The 27,861-nt window shown below is 49.7% G+C and overlaps 2 pseudogenes; both read left to right on the top strand.

The window, feature by feature from the left end:
- The first annotated feature begins 1,748 nt into the window (after positions 1–1,748).
- On the top strand, positions 1,749–21,948 carry LOC136460287 (uncharacterized; annotated as a pseudogene).
- Positions 21,949–23,103: 1,155 nt separating this feature from the next.
- Positions 23,104–24,121, top strand: LOC136461767 (U1 small nuclear ribonucleoprotein C-like; annotated as a pseudogene).
- Positions 24,122–27,861: the final 3,740 nt, after the last annotated feature.

The raw sequence follows: 27,861 nt of genomic DNA, 5'->3' as shown, positions 1-27,861 counted from the left end.
TCGATCACGAACGTCGATGGCCACCACGTGGCAGCCGAGAGCCATGAAGGCATGTCAGTACTCGTACTAGATCCCGCCCTGCACCCCGTGAAGATCACCACTGGCTGCTGCTCGTTGTCCTGCTGCCACTAGCCCACGTTGTTGCCGGTCAACATGGGGTGACAAGCTTCGACTTAGCATGTCACTAAAGAGAAGATTAATTTACTTCTGAATTACTTGATTCTACGAAAGGTTTCAATAAAAGCCATTTATAATTTATTAAAATTGTCGTGCATTATAAACAATAATTTGAAATAGAATTCAAATTCTATTTTTTATGCAACGTATGGGTATTTATGCAGTAATTAAAAAAAGCACCAAAAGGCTCTTGGAGCGCTCTCTCGGCTGGCATCACCCGACTGCCGCAGCACTCTCCAAGCGCCGAGCCACCGGCAATGGTCTTCCCCGTCCCCGGCCTTCCCAGGCTTCCAGCCAGAATAAGGCATGCGGCAAACCCAACTGCCGCTATCGAGTTTCGACGGGATCGGGAGTCGATCGCCTGCGGCGTCTCCACCCTCCGCCCCCTGGCGCTAGGAGGGCGCCGAATCGAGTCAGCGATGCCACCCTCACCAGTTCCCCGCCAGCGGCGACTGGCGATTGCTCCTGGGCGTCGACCGTAGCCACGCACGGCCGTACCGCTGCCTCCGGCCTGCACTCATCTCAGCTTCCGTCCCCATCGGCTCCGACCCCGCACCTCCGCTCACTCTTGGCTCCTCTGTGCAGACTAAGGCGCCCCGGCCGTCAAGGTGAGTGAGTATCCTCTCAATCCTCTTTCCTTGTATGCTTATGTGCAAAAGAATGTTGCCAATGGATTCAAAAGGGAGGAGCTCCACTTTGGCACTCAAAGAACCTCGGACTCTTATCAATTAATATCAAAGGAAGAATTTCCTCTAGTACAACCAAGACAGACTTGCAGCAATGCAGCATAGAGTTACATGCATTTTCTGATGCACATATCAATGGAAAATTAAGACTTCATCACCTTTATTCCTTGCAAAATGATAATGATAATCAGCTTAGTAACCTCATTCTGTAACCTCTAAAGACTTCGTCAACATTCAGGACAGTGACACAAATACCCAAATGCCCAGTAACATTATGATCCACTCAACTAATTTTGTACTGAGGCTACACAATTGCTAAAGTGATTTTTTTGATACATAACATGTGAAATTATTTTTTTAATACATACTCTTGCACATATCAATGAATTTGATGGCTATACCCAGATACCCAAATTAATTTGATGGCTATACCCAGATACCCAAATGCTGGTTTGTAGCGATCCCGGCTGAGGCACTGGGCTGGACGAAGCCATTGAAAAGGAGGTGAAGGGACATAGTCATGATGGTGGCTCCACTTGTTTAGCAGTGTACATGCAACCCAATTAAGAATATCTAGCTCTGTAAGTCAAAAAACCTGAAGTGTTCGGTAGGCATTTATATATTGATTTTAGAACTGCGTTAGTGCATGAGTTATTGTAGCATGTAAATATAAATTTGCGTTGGGCATCTTTTGCTTATTAACTCCTTTTTTCGCTTGATTCATATTTTCTCTGGCTGTGGCATATTTAATTAGTACTGGCTGCAGTCTGTCAATTTGCTTCTAGTCATTGTCAACTTGGACTTGTTACTTGCCTGTTCCAGTTATGTGTAGGACATGTTTGTAGAATTTCTATCTACGTCTCTTAATTTTTCCTGTAATAGTTCATGCCTACAGGTTTCTTGCAGGAATTCATTATTATTGACAAAGATTGCAATTTATAGAATTATATCAGTTACAATCAGACGACAACTATTCAGCCTGATTGACTACTGAATCTTCAGACGTGCCACTGAACGGTGACACCACTAGCTTATTCCTCGACATCGTCATGCTCTCCACCTTTGACAGACAGGTGAACAATATGACTCGACCGCAGATTAGTTAGCGGCAACTGATGATGACAATATGGGCAGTGTCCTTAATTGGGTAACTGCTGGATTATATGGTTTCGCATGAATAAGTTCCCTTCGTGAGGATGGGCCTGTTTGGTACAGCTTATAAGCTGCTTATGGCCAAAATAAGCTGAAACCAACAACCAAACGGTATGCCTTTTTACAGCTTATTTTGGCCACGCTTATTCTCACTCTCACCACTCTCATTTGTACTAAAAAAAACAGAAGCTGAACCAAACCAGCTTATTTTGATCGCCACTTTTACTCTATTTGTGCAGCTTATCTGGAAAGCGCTTCCCTGATAAGCTGTACCAAACAAGGCCGATATATGATTTGCTGATTCCCTGGTTACAACAGTAGTAAAATTGATTTTTGATGTAACATGCAAGATATGGTTAGTTTCTGTGGTGCATCTCCGACCACGGGACCCTGTTCGTGATGGGCGCTGCCTTTATGATGGGTGTTGGAGCTGTCAAGTTCTGGGAGAGGACATGGTCTCTCAGGCACGCCAGCCTCAGCATCATCCGGGAATCAGTGAAGACAGTGGCACTGGCGAAGTGCAATTTTTTCCTCGAGTATGAGACCCGTCCATGTGGATTCAAGGGGGATACTACCCAAGAAGAAGAATTCTTCAAACGGCATGTTCATGCCCTGTTCCATGTTAGCAAGTCTGCCATGGTTGATTCTTTAGTTAACGATGAAGGTTCAAATATTAGAAGTAACCATGGTGGTCTTGGTCTTGGTCGAGTCCTTGAAGGCTTCAAAAAACAAGACACCAAGTACAAGTGGACGTTGATGCAAGGTTTTTAAGGCGGTAAAGCGAGGCGAGGCGAGGCGACCAACTACCGCCTTACGCTAAAGCGAGTAAGGCGTAAGGCGAGGCGACACCTTACAGCCATCCAACAGTAGTATAGACTAGAGAACTGGAAGCATGTCATACCTTGGTGTTGTCCTCTCCTGTGCAGCCCGCAGCCCCAAGTGTGCATCCAACAATACACTGCTCCTGCTCCTGCTCGATGTTCACCAGAGGAGGCGGTGGGGAAACAACAGTCCGCCGGCGGCTGCTCCTCGCGCGGGTGGGGAAGAGGGAAGGGAGAGGCGAAGCGGCTCGTGTCCTGCTCAATGGAGGACCAGAAGAGGCGACGGGGAAACAGCAGCCCGCCGGCGGCTGCTCTTCGCGCGGATGGGGAACAGGGGAGGGGGAGGCAGAGCCTCGGCGGCAGCAGCTTCTACCGGCGGCGCGGGCGAACGCGTTCGCGCAGGCGAGCAGGTAGGTCCGTCTTCCCTGCGAGCGCTCCTCTCTCTGCTCTCTGATTTCTCCTGCGCTCCTCTCTCCCTGCGCGCCTAATCTCCCGCGCGCGCGATGCTTTCCCGCGCGCCTGCACTTTCCCCGTCCTTTCTCCCGCGCCCGCGTTTTCCTACCGTGGCCATCCCCGTATGGCGCCCGCCTTGCTCGATTTCGACGAATCGGACGCCAAATCGACGACTTCCGGACGCCATGGTAATAAGGCGGACGCCATACCAATCTGAGGCGAGTCGTCTGCCAAGTCGTCCTGCCTGTAGCGCCTTGCCGATTAGGCGACGCCAAAGCGACGCCTTAAAAACATTGCGTTGATGGAGAATTGGAGATAGAGCTATCTCTTATGCACGACATTCTCTACATCAAAGCCGCTATGGTCCACATCTGGTTTGGCTATTGCATCCGTATCGTGTCAGTGCTCACAGTATCAACCTTGCTTCTGCTGTTCTGGTTCAGTATCAAAGCTGGGTACAACAGGGTCGACGTTGTTATCACTTATGCCTTGTTCGGTGGTGCCTTGCTTCTGGAGATGATATCGCTGTTGGGAGCCCTATTCTCCACCTGGACATTTGCCTTTCTATGCTCCACGCAATGGAGTGGCCTTCGGCATGCAGCCTTGTGCCCGGGAAGGTGGGACCAGCTTCGTCGTGTAATCGTTTCCCTTCACCGGCTTAGCCTACATTACAAGAATTGCTGGCTACTTCAGATTATCAAGGAGGTGGCATGGTACCATGGGGAAGTGCAGCATGTTGGACATGTGCATCCGTTGGGGCACAACCCGACCTCTTCGCGGCATATGGGCTAGGATGCTAGGCTCCAGCGTTTGGACTGTTAACATCCCAGACACAGTCAAGGAACATGTGGTGGATTATATAAATTCCATCAACGAAGAAGGTTCAATAAACACAGTGGGGGTGATTAGGAAGAACTGAGGCCAGGTCGCACTAAAGCACCATGATTTTAAGGTTGGCGAGGCACAACATGGTGCTGAGGTCCAAGAGGCCATCGTCATCTGGCACATTGCCACTGATATCCTCCTCGTAAAATTGGGGAAGTTGAGGACTTGATAGAATGATTATTGCCAGACTGAGCACTTTCTATTCATTGAACATGAGTTTATATAGGGGATACATGACTCTTCGTATAAGACTTATCACATTCTAGACTATTTGTATTCTAATACCCTCCCGCAGACTCAACCAGGAGATGAGCGAATGTTGAGACTGGAGCGGAAATTGATGAAGACAGCAGTTGGCAAACTGCCTTTGATGTATCGCAAAATGCGTTTGATGAGAGCAAAGTGCGACTCCCTAGGATCATGCATATACAGGCAAACTTGTTGAACGGCATGAGCAATGTCCGGCCATGTGAGAGTCAGGTATTGTAAGGCACCAGCAAGACTGCGGTATAATGTAGGGTCAGCAACTGGTGGTCCATCTTGGGAGGACAGCTTTGAATGAACCTCAAGTGGAGTTTGGCAAGGGTTGCATGATGACATGTTTGCCTTGACCAGGATTTCAGCAACATATTTAGCTTGAGACAGAAAAAGACCTGTGGGTGACCGTTCAGCAGAAACTCCCAAGAAATAGTGAAGATTGCCAAGATCAGTCATGGCAAATTCCTGCTGAAGGGAGCCAATAATATGTTGAAGAAGATGATGGGATGAAGCTGTCAAAATGATGTCATCCACATACAGTAGAAGATATGCCATATTGAAAGGATCTAACAATGCCTAGAGGGGGGTGAATAGGCGTATCTAAAAATTTACTGCAAAGGCTAAGTTCAATTCTGTCAGTCACTGTCGGAAGTCCCGACGTTTGGGTCGGAACTCCCGACGTTGTCAGAAGTTCCGGCGCAAACGTCAGCAGTTCCGACGCCTACGTGAACTACAAAAGCAGTGCCAAATTTAACTTTGCGGATAAATGAACTTACAACCTCACTTCCTAGTGGTTTGGTGAAGATGTTGGGTCACTCCCTTGACGCCGTAATGCCTCCAAACCGTAGATCGAGTCCAAACCCTAAAATGGAAATTTGGGAGAGAGAGAGACAAACACATACAAGTAATATCTAGCAATCACAACAACAAGCACACGGGACACAAAGATTTATCCCGAGGTTCGGAACCCCACTAAGGAGCTCCTACGTCCTCGTTGTTGAGGTGACCACAAAGGTCGGAGTCTTTTCCACCTCCTTGCCTCTCTCTAAGCGACCACAAAGGTCACTTGAGCTTTCCACTAAGAAATCGAGGGGTAATACAAACTTCCCGAGGCTCTTCCACAAGATGGAAGCTCTTGGGCGACGCCTAGCCGGCTAGGGGTAAAACCCCAAGAGTAATAGACGCAAAATCAACCGGCTTGACGAAGAAATCAAGTGCTCAAGCTTTCCAAAGTGATGCTCTCACTTAATCCACTCTCCTTTCAATCAAACCCTAAGGGAATCGAAGATTGGAGCAAAGGGGGAAGGAGAGGGGCGCTTTCAGTTGCTTGGAGCTGTTGAGCACGAAGTGGGTCGCTGTAAGTGAGTCCGTAACGGTTAGAAGTGAAGTGAGAAGTATTTATACTCCAAGTGAAAATCCAACCGTTTAGATCTACGTCGGAAGTTCCGACGCAGATCTCGGGACTTCCAACGATAACAGAAAACACTGTTCACGGAGGTCAGAAGTCAGCGCGTGCAAGTCAGTGTCGGAACTCCCGACAAACGTCGGGACTTCCGACGGTCGGTAGTTCCGACGAACGTCGGGACTTCCGACATGAGCAGTAAAACAGACAGTCAGCACCTCTGATGCCAGGACTCCCGGCTTGGGTCAGGTCAGTGTCGGAACTCCCGGAGAACGTCGGGACTTCCGACGGTCGGAACTCCCGGAGAACGTCGGGACTTCCGACGTGCACAGACAGCGAGCTAGTCAGAAGCACAGGTGTCGGGACTCCTGGCTTAGGTCGGGACTTCCGACTGTCGGTAGTTCCGACTTACGTCGGGACTTCCGACGTCGAAAGTCACAGAAATTTATTCTATGTGCTCGTGAAGTGCAAGAGTGTCACTCTTTAGATTTTATTTAAATGCTTGAGCACTCTATCTTCCTCAGACCAATTAAATTTGCATCCCTCTTAATAGTGCGGCGGATCCTAAACTCAAACTTAAAATTAAAACCTTTGAAGATCGTTTTGAGTTCGTCCGCCTTTGCAACTTGAATAATTGAGGGATACCATTACATCTTTATCAACTCTTTGATTCTTTCACGGGACTAATAGCTGTAACATATCTCATTAAGATCACATTAGTCCCTAATTTGGATGTCATCAATACACCAAAACCCACGTAGGGGGCAAATGCACTTTCAATCTCCCCCTTTTTGGTAATTGATGACAACCAACTTAGGCTTTTATAGGAATGAAAGAATTAAAGCTTTTGAACCCCAAAATTTATGAAGAGCTCCCCCTTGATGTATGCAAGAATTTGAATTTCATTTAGAGTCATCTATACATGATTTGCATACATCAAGACAAAAGCTCCCCCTAAATTTTGCAATCCGTGGGGTGCAACAAGTGTATGTGAACAAATAGATACGTGTGAAGAGAATGCAATATGACATGTTATTTCACTCAACAAATAAAAAGAATACAATGGCCACGATTTCAAAGTAGAAATGTGAAACAACACATGGCCATGTAGATTTCATTCACCATCATAAGTAGAGACAAGTAGAAGCTAATTAGATAAATAGATGACCATAACTTTGTCCTACAAGCATCCATCAAACACATATAGATAATTGTCCATCATAAGGTTGCCACCACACGACATAGTTCATACACGCTAAAGTTTTAAAGTTCCAAAACATAAAGACCAACTAACTTATTACAATAAATCAAAGCCTAACACTCCCCCTTTGTCAACAAGTGCCAAAAGGGGTAGGCCGCATGAGAAACCAACTACTCGTCGTCGTAGTCATCATCGTCGCCTTGGTCACCTTCCTCACCATCGTCGTCGTCTTCATCATCTTCTTCCTCTTGATACTCGTCATCATCTTCAGTTGCTTTCCCTTTGCCATGCGGGCGAGAAGTGGCATCATCTGCGTACGCCGCACAAGCCTCATCATATAGAGCTAACGGATCACGAGGAGGCACAAACGGCGGCGGAGGAGAAGATACAATCCCGGCGTGCTGCTCCAAACGATATAGCCTCTCTTGCATGTCATGCTCACGCTGAGCACTAGCACAACACTGTCCAAACATGTAAGTCATCAGAAACTTGAACTTGTTGGGCTTCTTTCTGGAGGAGGACGAAGAGAGGGGCTCGTCACTAGATGAGCGAGCAGCAGTGGTGGCAGCTCCACGGCGAGAGCGAGAACCCAAAGGACCTTTCCCTTTACCTTTGACTACCTCAGCCTTTTCTTTTAGTTCTCTAGCAGCAACGATGGAGGTCTTGTTGGATATCTTGAGTAGCTTATGCTCAGAGTCAGAGGGAAACCGGATGCCTGATACATGCTCAATGATATGCATGATGTACGGAGCATAGGGAAGATGCTTTACCGGATCCTCGGTAGCATCATGAATCTTGTTCCAAATGTATCTGCTGATGGAAAATTTCTGGAACTCATCTCCAAACCGCTGAAGCACCTTCTGTGAATCATCTCGAAGGAAGGTGGAGTCACCAACCTTGGGATACAAGATCTGTCTCAAGATGTTGTTCAGAACATAATAGTAGGGCTTCAGAAAGGTGGTCTGTCCATCAGCTCTGTGGCCCTCAAGATACATGTGTTGGTATTCCTCTAAAGCAAGATCCTCATACTCAGTCAACTCAGTGGCAGTCCGGTCGCTGTGACCCAAACCTAGAAGGCGAGAGAAATTGACGAAGTCTACCTTATAGTGCATGCCTTCAGTGGTCCAATGAATAATGTCCACAGCACCGGTCTGGTCTCGCTCATGATGATAAGAAGCATAAAACTGACAAATCAGCTCGTTGTTCCAATTCTTCCGAAACTCTAGCAGGTAGGATAGCCCCATTGATTGTATATCCCTAATCATCTGCTGCAGCTCGGGTTCTTTGTACTTGCCAAGAGAATATGCATCAATGCATTTCACCTGAAGGACCGGTGGCTCCTTTTTCTTCAAAAACTTCCGATACAGAATGGAATCATAGAAATCATAATGGAAGGGGTGCCAGAAACGATACTCAAGGCGGAGATCTTTCTCATCCTCTGCATACAGGTTCCTTCCCCTGTGGTACCGGATGTCCTTGACCCGGTGACGATAATCCACAGGAAGGGGAGGAGTCCATCCATCAGCTGGATTTGGAGCCATGGTGGGCTCCCTCATGATTGGCGACACACCGGTGAATGGAACAAGCTGAATTGTCCCTAGCGGACCTCGAGTCAGGGTGCGATGCGGTGGAACAGCAAGGGTGCGTCCGGCACGGTCCAGCGCTTCCTCTTCTTCATCAACCACGGGCTCAGCCCCAATAGGAGCAGGAGCAGGAGCCGGAGGAGGGGCAGCAGCAGAAGACCCCTGGTCGCCACGGCCATGGCCACGGGAACCACCAGTACCACCACGCGAGTAAGACGCCTTGGTGCGGCCGGGCGGCTTAGGAACAGCAGCACGATCTTGATTCTTCTTGGAACGCTTTTCCCGATGGCGCGAGGGACTGCCACCACCCTCCATGGCTGCGAAGAATACGAAGGGGAACTAAGAAACAATACACGGAGACGCGAACGAGCATTGAGAAGTGAAGAAACATGAATGGAGAGGTCATCCTAGGGTCGGGAGTTCCGGCTAAGGTCGGGACTTCCGACAGTCGGAAGTCCCGGCCTGACGTCGGGAGTACCGACGGTCAGAACCGCCGACGGCCACCGGGACCTCCGACGCCCAAATTGACCATCCCATTCATGAGGCTTCAAAGCACAACACACATCCAAACAAGGGAGATAGAGGAGTAGAGAGGAAGAAAGAATAGAGGCAAAACAAGAGGTACATTGGAGTTAGGGTTCGACGCCACGGTAGTACCTTTGATCGAGAACGGAGGAGACGCAAAAGAACAAAATCGCAGGCGAGGAACCAATCCACAAGCGCAAACACCTCCACCAAGGGAATCTTCTCCACAGCAACTTCAAGTCCACAGCCGATCCGAGGAAACACAAGGGCACAGGGCGGTGGAGAGGGGTAGGGGCGGGTGGAGAGCGGAGCGGGACAGGGGGCGGACGGGACTACCGGCAGGAGGACCGGCAGGGCAGAGCGGGGAGGAGCGAGGGCGATGGTGCAAAGGCGGCGGTGCGAGGAGTGATGGCGGCGGTGAAAGAGGGCGACGGGGTGAATGAGAGGATAAGTGATCGGGCCGGGTAAAAAGGAAACGGGCAACCAACAGGCGTGGTCAAAAAAACGCAGATCTGCTCGGCGTCGGAACTCCCGGCTTACGTCGGGACTTTCGGAGGTCGGGACTTCCGGCGTTAGCCGGGACTTCCGGCCGTCGGGACTTCCGGCGTAAGTCGGGACTTCCGACGCAGGAGAAACAGAAAAACCCTTAGCCTGCACTCACACAGCTATGTGGGGCAAAAATACGATGGACACACACATTTTCATAAGGGACTAGATTTCATTCAACCATCACAAAGCAATAGTCACTTATGAAAATTACAAAAATAGATTTTGAAAATGACACACAATGTTTTCTAAGTCTTTTCGCCTAACTAGATGAAACAAAATGTGTGTGCAAGGAATCAAGCCACGTTACGAGAATCAATGATATTTAGTTCACTCCTCAAAGCACAAAATCTTGACTCATCTAGAGGCTTGGTGAAGATATCGGCTAATTGTTTTTCGGTGCTCACATGATGAATGGCGATATCTCCTTTGGCTTCGTGGTCTCTCAAAAAATGATGACGGATGTCTATGTGCTTTGTTCGAGAGTGGTTTACAGGGTTGTTTGCCAACTTAATGGCACTCTCATTGTCACACAAAAGTGGAATCTTGGTTAACTCACATCCAAAGTCCTTTAGTGTTTGCTTCATCCAAAGTAGTTGGGCACAGCAAGTGCCGGCCGCCACATACTCGGCTTCGGCGGTGGACAAAGCAACGGAATTTTGCTTTTTAGAGCTCCATGATACCAAGGAGCGACCAATAAATTGGCAAGTCCCGGTAGTACTCTTTCGGGTTACTTTGCAACCGGCATAATCCGAATCGGAATAGCCAAGTAACTCAAAAGTGGAGCCCTTAGGATACCACAAGCCAAGATTAGGAGTGTGCACTAAATACCGAAAAATTCTCTTAACGGCCATCAAATGACATTCTTTCGGATTAGCTTGAAATCTTGCACACATGCACACGCTAAGCATAATATCGGGCCTAGATGCACAAAGGTAAAGGAGTGATCCAATCATGGAGCGATATACCTTTTGATCGACGTCCTTTCCTCCTTGATCAAGATCAAGATGTCTATTGGTTGGCATGGGTGTCTTGATGGGCTTGGCCTTGTCCAAGTTAAACTTGTTCAACATGTCATTTGTGTACTTGGTTTGACTTATGAACGTGCCATCTTTGAGTTGCTTGATTTGAAATCCAAGAAAGAACTTCAACTCTCCCATCATGGACATCTCGAACCTATTTGTCATAATCCTACTAAATTCCTCACAAAAAGCCACATTAGTACTACCAAATATTATGTCATCGACATATATTTGGCAAACAAAGATATCATTATTGACTTTGTGAGTAAATAAAGTAGCATCGGCCTTTCCTATCTCAAAACCTTGTTTGAGTAGGAAATCCTTTAAACAATCATACCAAGCTCTAGGGGCTTGTTTGAGCCCATAGAGTGCCTTGTCGAGCTTGTAGACGTGGTTTGGATACTTGGGGTCTTCAAAGCCCGGTGGTTGCTCTACATACACCAACTCGGATAGGGGGCCGTTGAGAAATGCACTCTTCACGTCTATTTGATATAGCTTGAAGTCATGATGAGCGGCATAGGCAAGTAGAATACAAATTGATTCTAGCCTAGCCACCGGTGCATAGGTCTCCCCAAAATCCAAGCCTTCAATTTGAGTGAATCCTTGAGCCACCAACCTTGCCTTGTTCCTTGTTACCACGCCATGCTCATCTTGCTTGTTGCGGAAGACCCACTTGGTTCCAATCACATTTTGCTTGGGCCTTTCCACCAAGGACCAGACTTCATTCCGAGTGAAGTTATTCAACTCCTCTTGCATAGCTATCATCCAATCCGGATCATCAAGTGCCTCTTCCACCCTACGAGGTTCCAAAGGAGAAACAAACGAGTAATATTCATAAAAACTTGCTAAACGAGAACGTGTAGTTACCCCTCGTCGAATGCTCCCCAATATGTTATCAACGAGATGATCCCGTTGAATGGATTGATGCACTCTAGGATGTGGCACTTGTGTTGATCTTTGGATAGGGCCATCATCATCATCATCATCACGGTCATGATCGATTGGAAGATTACAATCATGAGCTAGTGGAGGGTTGACTTCACTTCTTTCTTCATTGTTGAGTTGTGGTTGAGCTCGCTCATTGTTGACACCATCTTCACGAGAATGATCTTGTGCTTCATTTGATCTCCCATCTTGATTATTTCTTGTTGCGGAAGCTTCACCATGTTCATTGGATGAAACATGATGAATGGTTGGATCAAGATCATCATGCACAACATGGTCTTCATCTTCGTCTTCAACAGGCTTTACTTCACCAATAGCAAGCTTCTTGATTGCTTCGTGTGGAGCTTCTTCATTACCTACATTCTCAACATTGACTTGCTCTTTTTGAGAGCCGTCGGTTTCATCAAAAGTCACATCTACCGCGATTTCAATCAAACCGGTGGTTTTATTGAAAACACGATATCCATGTTCATTAGTACCATAACCAAGCATGAAACCTTCATCAACCTTTGGTGCAAACTTAGAGCTTTTGGATTTCTTGTTAAGTATGAAACACTTGGATCCAAAGACTCTAAAGTAATGCACCTTAGGCTTTTTACCGGTTAGAAGTTCGTAGGCGGTCTTTTCTCTTTTCTTGTGAAGATATAAGCGGTTGATAGCATGGCATGCCGTGTTGACCGCTTCCGCCCAATAGTTGGTAGGAGTCTTGTATTCATCCAACATTGCTCTTGCGGCTTCTATGAGTGTTCGGTTCTTCCTCTCCACAACACCATTTTGTTGTGGAGTGTATGGAACCAAAAACTCATGCTTGATCCCTTCTTCATCAAGAAACTCTTCAATGTTGGTGTTCTTGAACTCCGTCCCATTGTCACTTCTAACTCTCTTGATTTTGACATCAAACTCATTTTGGGCTCTTCTTGCAAATTTCTTGAAGATACCTTGGACTTCACTCTTTTCACGCAAAAAGAATACCCAAGTGAAACGAGAATAATCATCAACAATTACAAAACCATATTTGTTACCACCAATGCTTATATAAGCGACGGGTCCAAATATATCCATGTGAAGCAACTCTAATGGCCTTTCCGTTGTCACAACATTCTTGACGGGATGTTTAGCTCCAACTTGTTTTCCCGCTTGACATGCGCTACAAATCCTATCTTTCTCAAAAGAAACATTTGTTAGTCCAAGGATGTGTTCGCCTTTTTGAAGTTTGGCCAAGTTCCTCATCCCAACATGGGCAAGTCGACGATGCCATAACCAACCCATGCTAGATTTTGCCATTAAACAAGTCTCGGGATTTACTCTATTTGATGTGAAATCAACTAGATAGAGTTTCCCTTTTAAATGACCCGTAAATGCAATAGAGGAATCCTCCCTTCTATAGACTTCCACACCCTTATCCATAAAAAGACAATTGTAACCCATCTCACAAAGTTGTGAAACGGACAACAAATTGTATTTCAACGAATTCACAAGTAAAACATTGGAAATTGAATTATCATTTGATATAGCAATTTTACCCAAACCTAGGACTTCTCCTTTTCCATTGTCACCAAACACAATGTTTCCACTTTGATCATGACTTGGTTGAAATGATGTGAACATGTCCTTCTCTCCGGTCATATGATTGGTGCATCCGCTATCCAACACCCAACTTGTTTCACCGGAGGAATATTCCTACAAAGACAAATTAGGCTTTTGTTTTAGGTACCCAAAGTGATTTGGGTCCTAGAGGGTTAGTCACATAAAACTTGGGCACCCAAACACTCCTCATTATTTCCTTTCTCTTTTGGGCACCAACATATTTAACCACAATTTTGCCATCCTTGCCCCAACAACACATGTAGTCACTAGCATAGCACCGTGGAAGTGGTGCTTGTGGCTTGGGGACATCAGATTGCTTCGTCTTAATTGTCTTGTTGCTTGTAGGTTGTATCTTTGGGATGTAGACCTTGTTGTTGGCCTTGCTTATTAGCTCATCAAGAGCAACGCCCTTGTTGAACTTCACACAAGGCACACCATTTATCATGTTCCTTCCATTGGCCTTTCCATCATACCTATTGTAGCCAATGCCTTCCTTAATTGATGGGTGCCTTGATGACTTGTATATTGTCTTGTTGGATTGCTCTTGACACTTGCACCCATTCTCCAATATTATCTTCAACCTATGAATCTCCTTGTCTTTCTTCTCTATCTCAACAAGGTTAGTTGTATATGCATTCACATCAATTTTATAGCATCTTTTACAACCATCACTAGTAGAGACATTAGAGTCTTTGGTTGCCTTAGGAGAAGTTGAAGTGCTAGCCCAAAGAGTACTATAGTTTAGCTCAAGATTTTGATATTTTTCTTCCAAGCTTGTGAGGCTTTCTTGAGCTATACTCTTTTCATTTTTTAGGCTAGCTACTTGATCATTAATCGAAGAATGTTCTTTAGTCAATTTCCCAAATGAGTTATTGGCTAAAGATAATTCAACGGTTAACTTTTCAACCTTCATCTTTTCCTCGGCGATAGATGCTTCAAGAGCAAGATTTTTCTCTCTTTCTTTTGTGATTATGTCTCCTTGCATCTCTAAGCATCTATCCCTCTTCTCTAATTTCTTCATTAGTATTTTTATTTTAGTGAAGGCCTTTTTACCAAATTTCTTTATCATAGTTGCTTCAATTTCTTCTATGTTCTCATCACAACTATCATCATCATCACTAGAGGAAACGGGTGTAGTATGTACCTTCTCCCCTTTTGCCATGAGACAAGTTGGGGTGTAGTAGTCGTTGTCGATGAGGTTGGAGAAGAGCCTCGGTGGTGAAGATAGGTTGGGGAAGAGTTTTGGTGGTGAAGTTGAGTCGAGGAAGATCATGGTCGGTGAAGAAGAGTGGTTGATGGCGATGTTTGCGGTTCCCTTCTTCTTCTTCTCATCATCACTTGAGTTACTATCACTTGACTCCCATTCTTCCCCAAGATGAGCTTCACCTCTCTTCTTGCCTTTGTTCTTCTTGTCTTCATCCTTGTCATACTTGTGCTTCTTTTTCTCATTAGGACAATCGGCTATGAAGTGACCGGTTTGACCACATCCATAGCAAAATCTCTTTTTGAACCTTCTCTTTTCATCACCATAGGTCTTGCGGTTGCTTTTCTTCTTCATAAACTTTCTAAGATTTCTAATCACAAATGCAACCTCCGCATCGGAATCTTCTTCTCCACTTGAGGAATCATCCTTCACTTTCTTCTTCTTTTCTTGACTTGAACATTGAACTTCATGTTGTTTAGTTGCTTTAAGGGCGACACTTTTGTTGAATCCCATTGCATTAGGATTTTGATTGTGAGCATTGATTGCATCTTCATCTAGACACTCATGATGCTTGAGCTTTGAAAGGACTTCTTGAGGTGTCATCTCATCATAACCGGGCCTTTCCATGATCACGGATGCTAGCATGTTATTCTTGGCTCTATAGGTTCTCAACATCTTTCTAGCAACTTTGTTGTCATCCCATTCGGTGCTTCCAAGAGCTCTTATGCGGTTGACCAATGCCATGAGCCTATCAAACATAGATTGTGTTGTTTCATTTTGCAAGAATACAAATCTTTCCAATTCACCATGAAGTAACTCTATGTTGCCTTTTCTCACACTTTTATCTCCTTCAAATGATACTTTCAAAGTATCCCAAATTTGTTTAGCACTTTCCATTCCATTCACTTTTCTAAACTCATCCGGAGCTAGGCTTGACACAAGCAATGCTACGGCTTGTGCATTTTGATGGAGGTTGTGCACTTCTTCCGGAGTTATCTCTCTATCTTCATCGGTAGGAATCATCACACCAACATCCACAACTTCCCAAAGTCTTGCGGCAATGAGATGCATCTTCATCTTGTATGACCAATCGGTGTATCTTGTTCCATCAAAGTGAGGTGGCTTGCCAATGTTGACGGACGGTGTATGTAGTGTTGAGCCCTTCATGAGTTGTCCATAGTCAAAACTCATGTTTGAATAAACTCCTTTTCCATGAGCATGCTCACCGACTCCAATATCACTAGCGGCATCTTTGTTTGCTTCATTCTTGTCACTAGTATCATTCTTGCCACTTATTGCATCTTCTACTTTCTTGCTCAATTCTTCCTTCATTTTGCTCATCTCATCTTGCATCTTTTTCATTTCATCTTGAAAGATCTTGGCTTGAGTACTCATCAACTCTTCAGCTATTTTCTTGGCCATTTCGATGGCAATGGCTTGCATCTTATCGGACTCCGACATTGTTTCTTCTCACGCGGTGAAGCGCAAAGAGAAGACCTTGCTCTAATACCAATTGAAAGGATCTAACAATGCCTAGAGGGGGGGTGAATAGGCGTATCTAAAAATTTACTGCAAAGGCTAAGTTCAATTCTGTCAGTCACTATCGGAAGTCCTGACGTTTGGGTCGGAACTCCCGACGTTGTCAGAAGTTCCGGCGCAAACGTCAGCAGTTCCGATGCCTACGTGAACTACAAAAGCAGTGCCAAATTTAACTTTGCGGATAAATGAACTTACAACCTCACTTCCTAGTGGTTTGGTGAAGATGTTGGGTCACTCCCTTGACGCCATAATGCCTCCAAACCGTAGATCGAGTCCAAACCCTAAAATGGAAATTTGGGAGAGAGAGAGAGACAAACACATACAAGTAATATCTAGCAATCACAACAACAAGCACACGGGACACAAAGATTTATCCCGAGGTTCGGAACCCCACTAAGGAGCTCCTACGTCCTCGTTGTTGAGGTGACCACAAAGGTCGGAGTCTTTTCCACCTCCTTGCCTCTCTCTAAGCGACCATAAAGGTCACTTGAGCTTTCCACTAAGAAATCGAGGGGTAATACAAACTTCCCGAGGCTCTTCCACAAGATGGAAGCTCTTGGGCGACGCCTAGCCGGCTAGGGGTAAAACCCCAAGAGTAATAGACGCAAAATCAACCGGCTTGACGAAGAAATCAAGTGCTCAAGCTTTCCAAAGTGATGCTCTCACTTAATCCACTCTCCTTTCAATCAAACCCTAAGGGAATCGAAGATTGGAGCAAAGGGGGAAGGAGAGGGGCGCTTTCAGTTGCTTGGAGCTATTGAGCACGAAGTGGGTCGCTGTAAGTGAGTCCGTAACGGTTAGAAGTGAAGTGAGAAGTATTTATACTCCAAGTGAAAATCCAACCGTTCAGATCTACGTCGGAAGTTCCGACGCAGATCTCGGGACTTCCGACGATAATAGGAAACACTGTTCACGGAGGTCAGAAGTCAGCGCGTGCAAGTCAGTGTCGGAACTCCCGACAAACGTCGGGACTTCCGACGGTCGGTAGTTCCGACGAACGTCGGGACTTCCGACATGAGCAGTAAAACAGACAGTCAGCACCTCTGATGCCAGGACTCCCGGCTTGGGTCAGGTCAGTGTCGGAACTCCCGGAGAACGTCGGGACTTCCGACGGTCGGAACTCCCGGAGAACATCGGGACTTCCGACGTGCACAGACAGCGAGCCAGTCAGAAGCACAGGTGTCGGGACTCCTGGCTTAGGTCGGGACTTCCGACTGTCGGTAGTTCCGACTTACGTCGGGACTTCCGACATCGAAAGTCACAGAAATTTATTCTATGTGCTCGTGAAGTGCAAGAGTGTCACTCTTTAGATTTTATTTAAATGCTTGAGCACTCTATCTTCCTCAGACCAATTAAATTTGCATCCCTCTTAATAGTGCGGCGGATCCTAAACTCAAACTTAAAATTAAAACCTTTGAAGATCGTTTTGAGTTCGTCCGCCTTTGCAACTTGAATAATTGAGGGATACCATTACATCTTTATCAACTCTTTGATTCTTTCACGGGACTAATAGCTGTAACATATCTCATTAAGATCACATTAGTCCCTAATTTGGATGTCATCAATACACCAAAACCCACGTAGGGGGCAAATGCACTTTCACATATCCGTACCATGAGTATATATGAAAAGTGAAGTATCACATTGAGAAGCCTGAAAACCAATATAAGTAATGAACGTCTGGAAGCGACTATACCAAGCCCGCGGGGCCTGTTTAAGACCGTATAGAGCCTTGTTGAGCTTGCACACATAATTAGGACGAGAAGGGTCAACAAACCCAGGTGGTTGTTGGCAATAAACAGTCTCATTGAGAGTACCATGTAAGAATGCATTTTTGACATCCAGTTGATGAATAGGCCAATCACTGGAGACAGCAAGTGATAATACCGTGCGAATTGTTGCAGGCTTGACCACTGGACTGAAGGTTTCATCATAATCAAGGCCGTGTTGTTGAGAGAAGCCGTGCACAACCCAACGAGCCTTGTATCTTGCCAAAGACCCATCAGCATTTAGTTTGTGACGATATAGCCATTTGCCGGAAACAATATTAGCATGTGGAGGCGGTGGCACAAGGTCCCATGTTTGATTAGCAATGAGGGCACCATATTCCTCCTCCATGGCACGCTTCCAATTCGGATCAGAAAGAGCACCACGATATGTTTTTGGAAGCAAGCTAATATCTTTGGAAGCCGCTGCCAGATTACAGTAAGCATGCCCGTCTTGCTGTCGTGGCTGACTAATGCCAGACTTGCCCTTGGTTTGCATGGCGTGCTGATTGATGATGGGAGGGACAGGCACAATCGGCGCATTTGAGGAGCGCATAGCAGCAGGGATGACAGTGGAGGTGGTGCTGGGCAGCGCAGGAGATGGCACTAGTGGTGGTTGATCTGCAGGCACTGGTGGTGCTCCAGGAGGTTCCTATCGGCGTGTGTATACTTGCGTAACCGGAGGTCGATAGTGCAGGCCTCCAGCAGACGTACCGGACTGGTGGCCTAGATCATTGACAGGGCTGTCAGGAGCCAAAGCTTGGCCCTAAAAGACAAGAGGAAGGGGTGCTGCACCTGATCTCTGCCCTTGTCGCGGTTGGCTAGAAGTCGTGCCTTGATGATGTGGAGGTATAGCAGCTGGTTGGGCAGCTGAAGGCACAACTGGACCAACGCCTGGCGAAGCCATCGGTGGGCCAGCAGAGTTAGAAGGCACTGCTGGAAAGCCGCCGGATATCACCGGATCAACATCTGTATCATCCAAAAAATCATAGGCACTCAATGGTGCCGGTGATTCACGTGTGAAAGGAAATTGTTGCTCATTAAAGACCACGTGACGGGAGGTGATCACTCGATTGGTGGTGAGGTCAAGGCAACGATACCCTTTATGGTTATCAGGAAAGCCAAGAAGAACACATTCTGTAGAGCATGGTGCAAGTTTATGGGGCATAGTGGCGGAAAGATTGGGGTAACAACGACACCCAAAGACACGGAGGTGAGCGTAGGAGGGTGGTGTACCAAAAAGAGCTTGGTGTGGGGTGCGGTTTTGAAGAGTTTTGGTGGGGTGAAGGTTAAATAAATAAGTAGCAGTGCGAAGTGATTCAGCCCAATATGCCGGTGGCATAGATGCTTGAAACAACAATGTGCGCATGATGTTATTGATGGATCGAATGACACGTTCGGCTTTGCCATTTTGTTGGGATGTGTGAGGGCAAGAAAGACGAAGATGAATACCTTGTTGAAGGAAAAAAGAGCGAGCAGCATTGTTGTCGAATTCGCGACCATTGTCGCTTTGAATAAATTGGACACGACAATGGAAATGAGTGAGCACATAGCTATGAAAGTTTCGCAAAGTGTTGAATGTTTCAGATTTCAGTTTAAGTGGGAAAGTCCACAAGTAATGAGTGAAATCATCCAAACACACAAGGTAGTATTTGGAACCGGATATGCTTATAACAGGAGATGTCCACAAGTCACAGTGAATTAATTCAAAAGGTTTAGATGCTCTTGACATAGAAGTAGGAAATGGCAAACGAGTGTGACGACCCAACTGACAGGCATGACACAAAGAGGTGTCATGCTCACTAGGAATTACAGAAATAGAATTATTTATTCGCAAGCGGGAGAGAACTTGGTTGCCGGGATGCCCCAATCGCCGGTGCCAAATGGTCTCCAGGGCAGCGAGCAGGACACGAGGATGTGAAGTGGATGTCAGAAGGAGTGGGTAAAGATCCCCAGAGCTATCACAATGGTGGAGCACCGTCTTGGTTTGGAGATCCTTCACAGATAAACCAAAAGGATCAAATTCAACTGAACATGAATTATCTGTGGTAAATTTGTGAACGGAAATGAGATTAGCTATGAGTTGAGGTGACACAAGAACATTAGAAAGGTGAAAAGGACGGTGTGAATTTGGAAGTAAGGTGTAGCCAGAACAAGTAATAGGTAGACGGGTGCCATTACCAACAAGTATATTAGAATTGGAGTGAAGAGAGGGGCTGATATTGAAAAGATTACCAGAAGATGAAGAAAGATGAGAGGATGCACCCAAGTCCATATACCAGTTCGCATCGGGCTGCTGTAGAGTCATTGTGTTGAAGACATTTGCCAGAGCAGCCTGATTCCAGGAAGCCGGCGGGTCCAGGGTACTGCCAAGACCGTAGGACGGGTAAGCGTTGTACAGGTAACTGGGCGGGGAAGCAGCAGCACCCAGTGGAGCAGCAAGGTGTGCCTGTGCAGCACCCAGTGGAGCAGCCAAAAGTGGTGGACGAGGCGCCTGGAACGAGCCAGCGCCTGGGTGGGCACCGAGGATACCTTGGCCCGGCATCGGCCACATTTGGAAGGAGCCGCTCCATGGATTGGACCACGGACGAGGGGCACACCAAGAGTTGTTTCCCCGTCCTTTCCCCCTGCCATGCCCCCATGGCCGAGACAGGGGACGAGAGGATGAAGGGGCTGGTACAGCAGGGGCAGCAGCGAGGGCCGCCATCGGTGGTGGAGCACGAGGAGGCGCAGATGCACCACGAGGCGCAGTGAAGGCAGTGGTTGAGGTGGACACCGGAAGCTCGGACTCCTCCAAGGCAAGCAGCGACTGGGCCTCAAGAAATGAGGGCAGCGGAGTCTTCGTCTTTAGGATGGAGGCCATACCACGGAGGGGCTCATTGACGCCGTGAAGAAGGGCGAGCAGCAGCGTAGAGTCGTTGACAGGCTGTTCAAGATCAGCGAGCCCATCAGCGAGATCCTTGAGCCGCTGTGCGAATTCTGCGAATTCAAGCACAGGAAGATCGCCCTGAGTTAGAGCACGAAACTTGGCCTCAAGAGTCATTGCTCGTGTGGCCTTGTTGTCGAGGAAGAGGTTGGCTGCCTTGGTCCAGATGGTATGAGCCGAGGCGCCGTTCTCCATGATCAGCCGCATCACGCGAGGTGATGCCGAGGAGTAGATCAAGGAACGGATGGAGCAATCAACTGCCAACCAGGTAGCATCGGGGGTTTCGGGCGCTGGGGTGCCATCGATGTGGAAGGAGGCGCCAAATTTGCCAACGAGAGTTTGGAAGAGTTCATGCCAAGTTGAGTAATTGGGTGGATCAAGTTCTAGAGGAAAGGGGATATGATTTTTGACATTGATGGTGGCGAGGGCAGAAGCAATGCTTGGGGCGGGAGGTGGGGGAAGAGCAGCAACTATGGCTGCTACCAGAGCAGCGGCAGCCTGGGTGTCATCATCGGCCATGAGAAGAGGAGCAGAGGCGCACACAGGGAAGAGAAGGTGGAGAGGAAGAGTTAGAGAGAGGGAGAGGATCGGTTTCTAGCTGATACCATGATAGAATGATTATTGCCAGACTGAGCACTTTCTATTCATTGAACATGAGTTTATATAGGGGATACATGACTCTTCATATAAGACTTATCACATTCTAGACTTATCACATTCTAGACTATTTGTATTCTAATAGGACTAAGGACACAGAGTGTTGTAGGGGCAATCAAAACAATCTCCCACTACTTGATGTTCCTCCTTGTTGAACGCCTGCTATGCTACCTGGCCTTGGTCAGATCAAGTTATACCAACGGATAGAAAAAACTTCCCCCACTCAGTTCAGCAAGCTGGATTGTCTATACAATGGTCGTGGAATTACACGGTGGTGGCCCCAACTCTGATTCTCGGAGCCACTGAAGAGAGCAACTTGCCAAGAGACTACTCGATCACCAGCCTAAGTTGGACGAATTTGGCATTAAATCTCGTGTAAGATTTGGGATCAGTCTAGCGGAAAAAACTGCTCAAGAGGGAGGGCAAAGAGGAGGACTTATTGCGAATAGTCTTAGATGTGTGGACAGATATTCTAGTCTATGTGGCCAACCGATGCAGCAGGGAGTCGCATGCTAAACAGCTTAGCATAGGTGGTGAGTTTACAACTCTCATATGGCTTATGACAGAGCACTGTCATCAAGCTTGTTGGAGTATGAGTGTATTAGGCCCATGAGGCCCATGTATGACTAATATACATTACTACCCTTCTAGGGTTAGCCCAAGCCCAATGTGAATTCCAGCATGGTATCAGGCTAGCTTTCCTCCCTCCCCTTCCCCAACCAGCCACCAGGCGCCGCCGGCCGCTGGCTGGCCTCTTGCCGCCACCATGGCTGGCCGCCCTCCCCCTCCCCCTCCCTCCCCAACCTACTTCCACATTTTCCCCTCCCTTCCCTACCCGTCGTGGGCCCAGCGCGCGGGCGCCGGCCCCCTTGCCGCGGACGCGGATGGCCCAGCCGCCGCCGCTGTCACTGCGGGCGTGGGCGCAGGTGCCGGCGCGGGCGTGGGCGCAGGCGGCCCCGCCGCCGCGGGCGCGGACGCCGCCGCTGCTGTAGGGGCGGGCGCGGGCGCAGGCAGCCACGCCGCTGCCGCTGGGGGCGCGGGGGAGACCCTGGAGCCTTTCTTCTTCCCTGCTCCCCCTCCTCTACCGCCCCCTGCCCCTCTCCAGACGGTAGGGGCCAACTCCGCTCTCGCCGCCGCTCTCGTGGCTGCACGGGCTGCTGCTGCGGACAGCCAGGCCCGGGTGCGGGCGGCCGCCCTCGCTTTGGAGCGCGAGCGTGACGCGGCTGATGCCCTGGCCCGCCAGATCACTGAGGCAGAGCAGCTCCTCGTCCTCCCTACATCCTACGACACCGCGGCCACCTCCTCAGGCTCGACGGGTCACCGCACGTCTCGCACCACGGTCATCTGGCACGACCCGGCCGACCCGCACGTGGCTCAGCTCCACTACCAGGCCAAGGGTGTCCAGAACATCCGACTCCTCGTCCCGGTCATCCTCGAGCCTGAGTCGCCCTCTTACGCCCGCTGGAGGGACCTGGTTCTCCTCACCCTCTGCCGCTACGCCCTCGACGACCACGTCCTAGTCGACGCCTCGGTCGCGGTCTAGACCCCATCGTGGCTGCGCCTTGACAGCGTCGTCCTCTCCTGGATCATCAGGACGATCTCCCTAGACCTCCACGACCTCGTCCGCAACTCTGCTGACGCTCGCCGGGCCTGGCTTGTGCTCGAGGGCCAGTTTCTGGGCAATGCCGAAGCCCGGGCCCTGCGTCTCGATGCGAGCTTCCGCACCTTCGTTCAGGGTGACCTCTCCGTTGGCGATTTCTGCCGGCGCATGAAGAGCATGGCGGACTCCCTCGGCGACCTTGGCTGGCCCGTGGAGGACCGCATTCTGGTCCTCAATGTCCTCCGCGGGCTCAGTGACCGCTACGCCCACCTCCGGACATGGATCACCCGGCAGAGGCCCTTTCCCTCCTTCCTGCAGGTCCGTGACGACCTTGTCATGGAGGAGCTCACTCAGGGCGTCCAGCCAGGGTCCACCTCCGCGCCAGGGTCCTCGTCTTCCTCGACTGCCCTGGCCGCTACTCCTCCGGCGCGTTCGTTCGCTCCACCGCCGTCGTCGCTTCTTGGTTCTCCTCCCCCCGGGCCGGGCGAGGGTGGGGGGGGGGCCGTGGCGGCCGCCGTCGCCGTGGAGGGGGGCGTGGGGGCTGCGGGGGCCAACACACACCGGCTCCTCTAGGGAGCCACTAGTCGCCCGTGACTCCACGGGGTGCAGCCTGGCCCTCTTTCCACAACCCGTGGTTGGGGCGCATCTCCATGTGGCCCTTCCCGGCTCCAGGTGGAGAGCCTCGCCCACCAGTGGCCTTGCTCACTGGAGCTCCTCCGGGGTTTTACTCCCCGTCTACGTGGGCTACTCCTCCCGGCGCATCTTCGTGGGTGCCACCTCCCGACACCTTGCCCGGGCCTGTCGGTTGGAACCCGGCGGCCTTGGCCAGATCCTTCAGCACCATGGCCCTGACACCGCCTGCCGGTACCGACTGGATTGCCGACTCGGGTGCCACTTACCACACTACTCCAGACCGTGGTATACTCTCCTCTTTTCACCCTCCTTCTCCCTCTCATCCTTCGTCCATCATGGTCGCGAATGGTTCGTGTATTCCAGTCACGTCCGTGGGTGCCGCCGGCACTCATGGTTCCTTTCTTCTTCCTGACATTCTTGTTGCACCCTCTATGGTTCACAACCTTCTTTCTATTCGTCGTTTTACAGCTGACAATTCCTGTTCTGTTGAATTTGACTCTTCTGGTCTTACTGTAAAGGATTTGGCTTCTCGGCGTCCTCTTCTCCGATGTGACAGCACGGGACCCCTTTACACCCTTCGGCTTCCGACGTCTGCTTCCTCTTCGTCACCGTCTACTTTGTCAGCTGCCTTTGCCGCCACTCCTTCTTCCACCACTTGGCACCGTCGCCTCGGCCATCCTGGACATGATGCTCTGACGCAGCTTAGTCACAGTTCCGACATTGGTTGTACTTGGGCTCACGATGAGCACTTGTGTCATGCGTGCCAGCTGGGCCATCATGTTCGTCTCCCTTTTTGTTCTTCTTCTTCACATGCTACGCATGTGTTTGATCTTGTACACTGCGACCTATGGACATCTCCTGTCATCAGCATTTCTGGGTATAAATACTATCTTGTGGTGGTTGACGATTTCTCGCATTACTCGTGGACTTTCCCCTTGCGTGCAAAGTCGGATACCTTCACCACTCTTCTCCACTTTTTCGCCTGGGTGTCTACTCAGTTCGGCCTTACCATCAAAGCCGTCCAGTGTGACAATGGCCGTGAGTTCGATAACGGCACCTCCCGTGCCTTCTTCCTCTCTCACGGTGTCTAGTTGCGCATGTCTTGCCCGTATACCTCCTCCCAGAACGGCAAGGCCGAGCGCATGATTCGCACCACGAACGACACCATGCGCACCCTTCTGCTCTAGGCGTCGCTTCCTGCTCGCTTCTGGGCCGAGAGTCTGCACACCTCCACCTATCTCCTTAACCGCCTTCCTTCCGCTGCCTGCCCGGCTCCCACACCACACCACGCTCTCTTCGGTACCCCTCCTCGGTATGACCACCTTCGTGTCTTCGGGTGTGCGTGTTACCCTAACACCACTACCACTGCTCCCCACAAGCTGGCTCCCCGTTCCGCTCTGTGTGTCTTCCTTGGGTACTCCCCGGATCACAAGGGGTACCGGTGCTTTGACCTCACCTCCCGTCGGGTCCTCATCTCTCGCCACGTGGTGTTTGATGAGTCTGTCTTCCCCTTCTCCACCACCACCACACCATCTCCCACCCCCGATCCTGACCCCTTCTCTCTGTTTCCCACTGACACGGTGGTCCAGCCGCTTTTACCGCTGTCTCTTGCAGGTACTGCTTCCCCGTGCCCCTCGCCGGGCCCGTGCCCCCGCTCGCCGCCCACCAGTGACGCCCCTAGCCCTGCGCCCTGCTCGGGTCCGGAGGCGTCGCCCTCTAGAGCTGCCCCTGCCCCTCCGTCCACAGCGGGTCTGGGGACGCCGCCTGTCGCACCTCCTGCGCGTTTCGCCCAGCCGGTGCATGTCTACCAGCGCCGTGTGCCGGTGGCAACGCTGCCTCTGGCACCACCGGGGTCCACCTCTCCACTGGTGACGCCTACACCACCGGTGGCTCCTTCTCCGCCGGCGACCCCTACACCGCCGCCGCCGCCTCAGGCTGCCCGTGTCGCGTCGCCAGTGTACCACCCACAACTCCTTCATCGACACCCGCGGCATGTTCACCCTATGGTGACGCGTCACGCGGCTGGTACCCTGCGGCCCCGGGCTCTCGCGACGATGCCCGACGACCCGTAGATCTCTCCTGTACCCTCTTCCGTTCGCGACGCCTTGTCGGACCCTCATTGGCGCCGCGCGATGGAAGAGGAGTACGCGGCTCTCCTCATCAACCAGACATGGGATCTGGTGCCCCGTCCACCCGGATCCAACATCGTCACCGGCAAGTGGATCTGGACACACAAGCGGCGGGCTGATGGTACCCTTGAGAGGTACAAGGCTCGCTAGGTTCTTCGGGGTTTCACTCAGCGCCCTGGAGTCAATTATGATGAGACTTTCAGCCCCGTGGTGAAGCCGGCCACCGTACGCACAGTGCTCTCCCTGGCTCTCAGTCGCTCTTGGCCTGTGCATCAGCTGGACGTCAAGAATGCTTTTCTCCACGGGACTCTCACCGAGACAGTCTACTGCAGCCAGCCAGCGGGGTTTGTTGACTCTTCTCGTCCGGACATGGTCTGCCGGCTCAACAAGTCTCTCTACGGCCTCAAGCAGGCCCCCCGGGCGTGGTACTCTCGGTTTGCTGCTTTCCTGCTGACACTGGGGTTTGTGGAGGCCAAGTCGGATACGTCCCTATTTATCTATCACCATGGACCTGAGACTGCCTATCTGCTGCTCTACGTTGATGATATTGTCCTCACAGCCTCCAGCCCATCCTTACTCAGCCGTGTCATCGCCTCTCTTCAGCAGGAGTTTGCTATGAAGGATCTTGGTGTGCTCCACCACTTCCTCGGGGTCACTGTTGAGCCTCGCCCCACCGGCCTTCTCCTTCACCAGCGGCAGTACACTCTTGATATCCTGGAGCGTGCTGGGATGACTAACTGCAAGCCCTGCTCTACTCCAGTTGACACACAGGGCAAGCTGTCAGAGGCCGTGGGCACCACCGTGGCAGACCCCACTGCTTACCGGAGTCTTGCAGGTGCCCTTCAGTACCTCACCTTCACCAGGCCAGACATCACCTATGCAGTGCAGCAGATATGCCTTCACATGCATGATCCCCGAGAGCCTCACCTCACTGCGCTCAAGCGCCTCCTCCGTTACCTCCGCGGCACTGTCGACTACGGCTTACTCCTTCAGCGGTCTTCCTCCACCGAGCTCGTCGTCTACACTGACGCCGACTGGGCCGGGTGTCCGGACACTCGGCGCTCTACCTCCGGCTACGCTGTCTTTCTGGGCGGCAACCTGGTGTCCTGGTCGTCCAAGCGCCAGCCGGTGGTCTCCCGATCCAGTGCCGAGGCGGAGTACCGAGCTGTCGCTAACGGCGTGGCTGAGGCCTCCTGGCTCCGACAGCTCCTTGCCGAGCTCCACAGCCCTCTCTCCCGGAGCACGCTGGTCTACTGCGACAACGTCAGTGCGGTGTACCTCTCCACCAACCCCGTGCAGCACCAACGGACCAAGCATGTGGAGATCGACCTACACTTTGTCCGTGATCGGGTTGCCATCGGCGATGTTCGGGTCCTACACGTCCCGACCACCTCCCAGTTTGCCGACATCTTCACCAAGGGCCTCCCGTCATCGACCTTCACCGAGTTTCGCTCCAGCCTCAACATCATTGGTGGCTAGTTGCGTCTGTGGGGGGGCTCGTGTGTGTGCTTCTTTTCATGTCCAGTCTGTAACTCCGCTGCGACGGTAGTTCAGACTGCGGGGGGGTGTTGGAGTATGAGTGTATTAGGCCCATGAGGCCCATGTATGACTAATATACATTACTACCCTTCTAGGGTTAGCCCAAGCCCAATGTGAATTCCAGCAAAGCTGGTTAGAGACCAACCTCTTACTAGGGATGGCAATGGCCCTGTCCACTGTTTCATGGCAGTTGTTATTAATCCCCATACTTGGGATGTGGTTAAAAATGACATTGGATCTGTGCGTATCTTATATCGTATAAAAAAACATTATATGAAATGTTGAGCCACCTTTGATTCTATTTAATATGTCATGGTCAATTGATGTCCATCTTTAGTATCTTGAAGTCTTATTGTGTTGATATAAATCATGATGTTGCTATTGCCATTTTGATGCTTGTAAAGGGGGATGGAGAACCCAGTGGGTATCCATTCAATTCGTATGGGTGGGGGTGGGGAAAAATGAGCTTCAAGGACAAGGTATTTTCTTCCCAGTAAGTATGAAATGGGGAGGAGTGCTTCAGGTCCAGATCAACGACCATTTGCTATTACAGTTCATGAACTTGACTCCCAAGGAAAGCTCAATGAGTCCGCTATATTAGACACTGGTGATGTCGTGCAGGATG

Source organism: Miscanthus floridulus, chromosome 6, assembly GCF_019320115.1.
Source record: "Miscanthus floridulus cultivar M001 chromosome 6, ASM1932011v1, whole genome shotgun sequence".
Taxonomy (NCBI): domain Eukaryota; kingdom Viridiplantae; phylum Streptophyta; class Magnoliopsida; order Poales; family Poaceae; genus Miscanthus; species Miscanthus floridulus.
The sequence above is the reverse complement of the archived record's forward strand: the minus strand, read 5'-3'. Positions and strand labels throughout refer to the sequence as shown.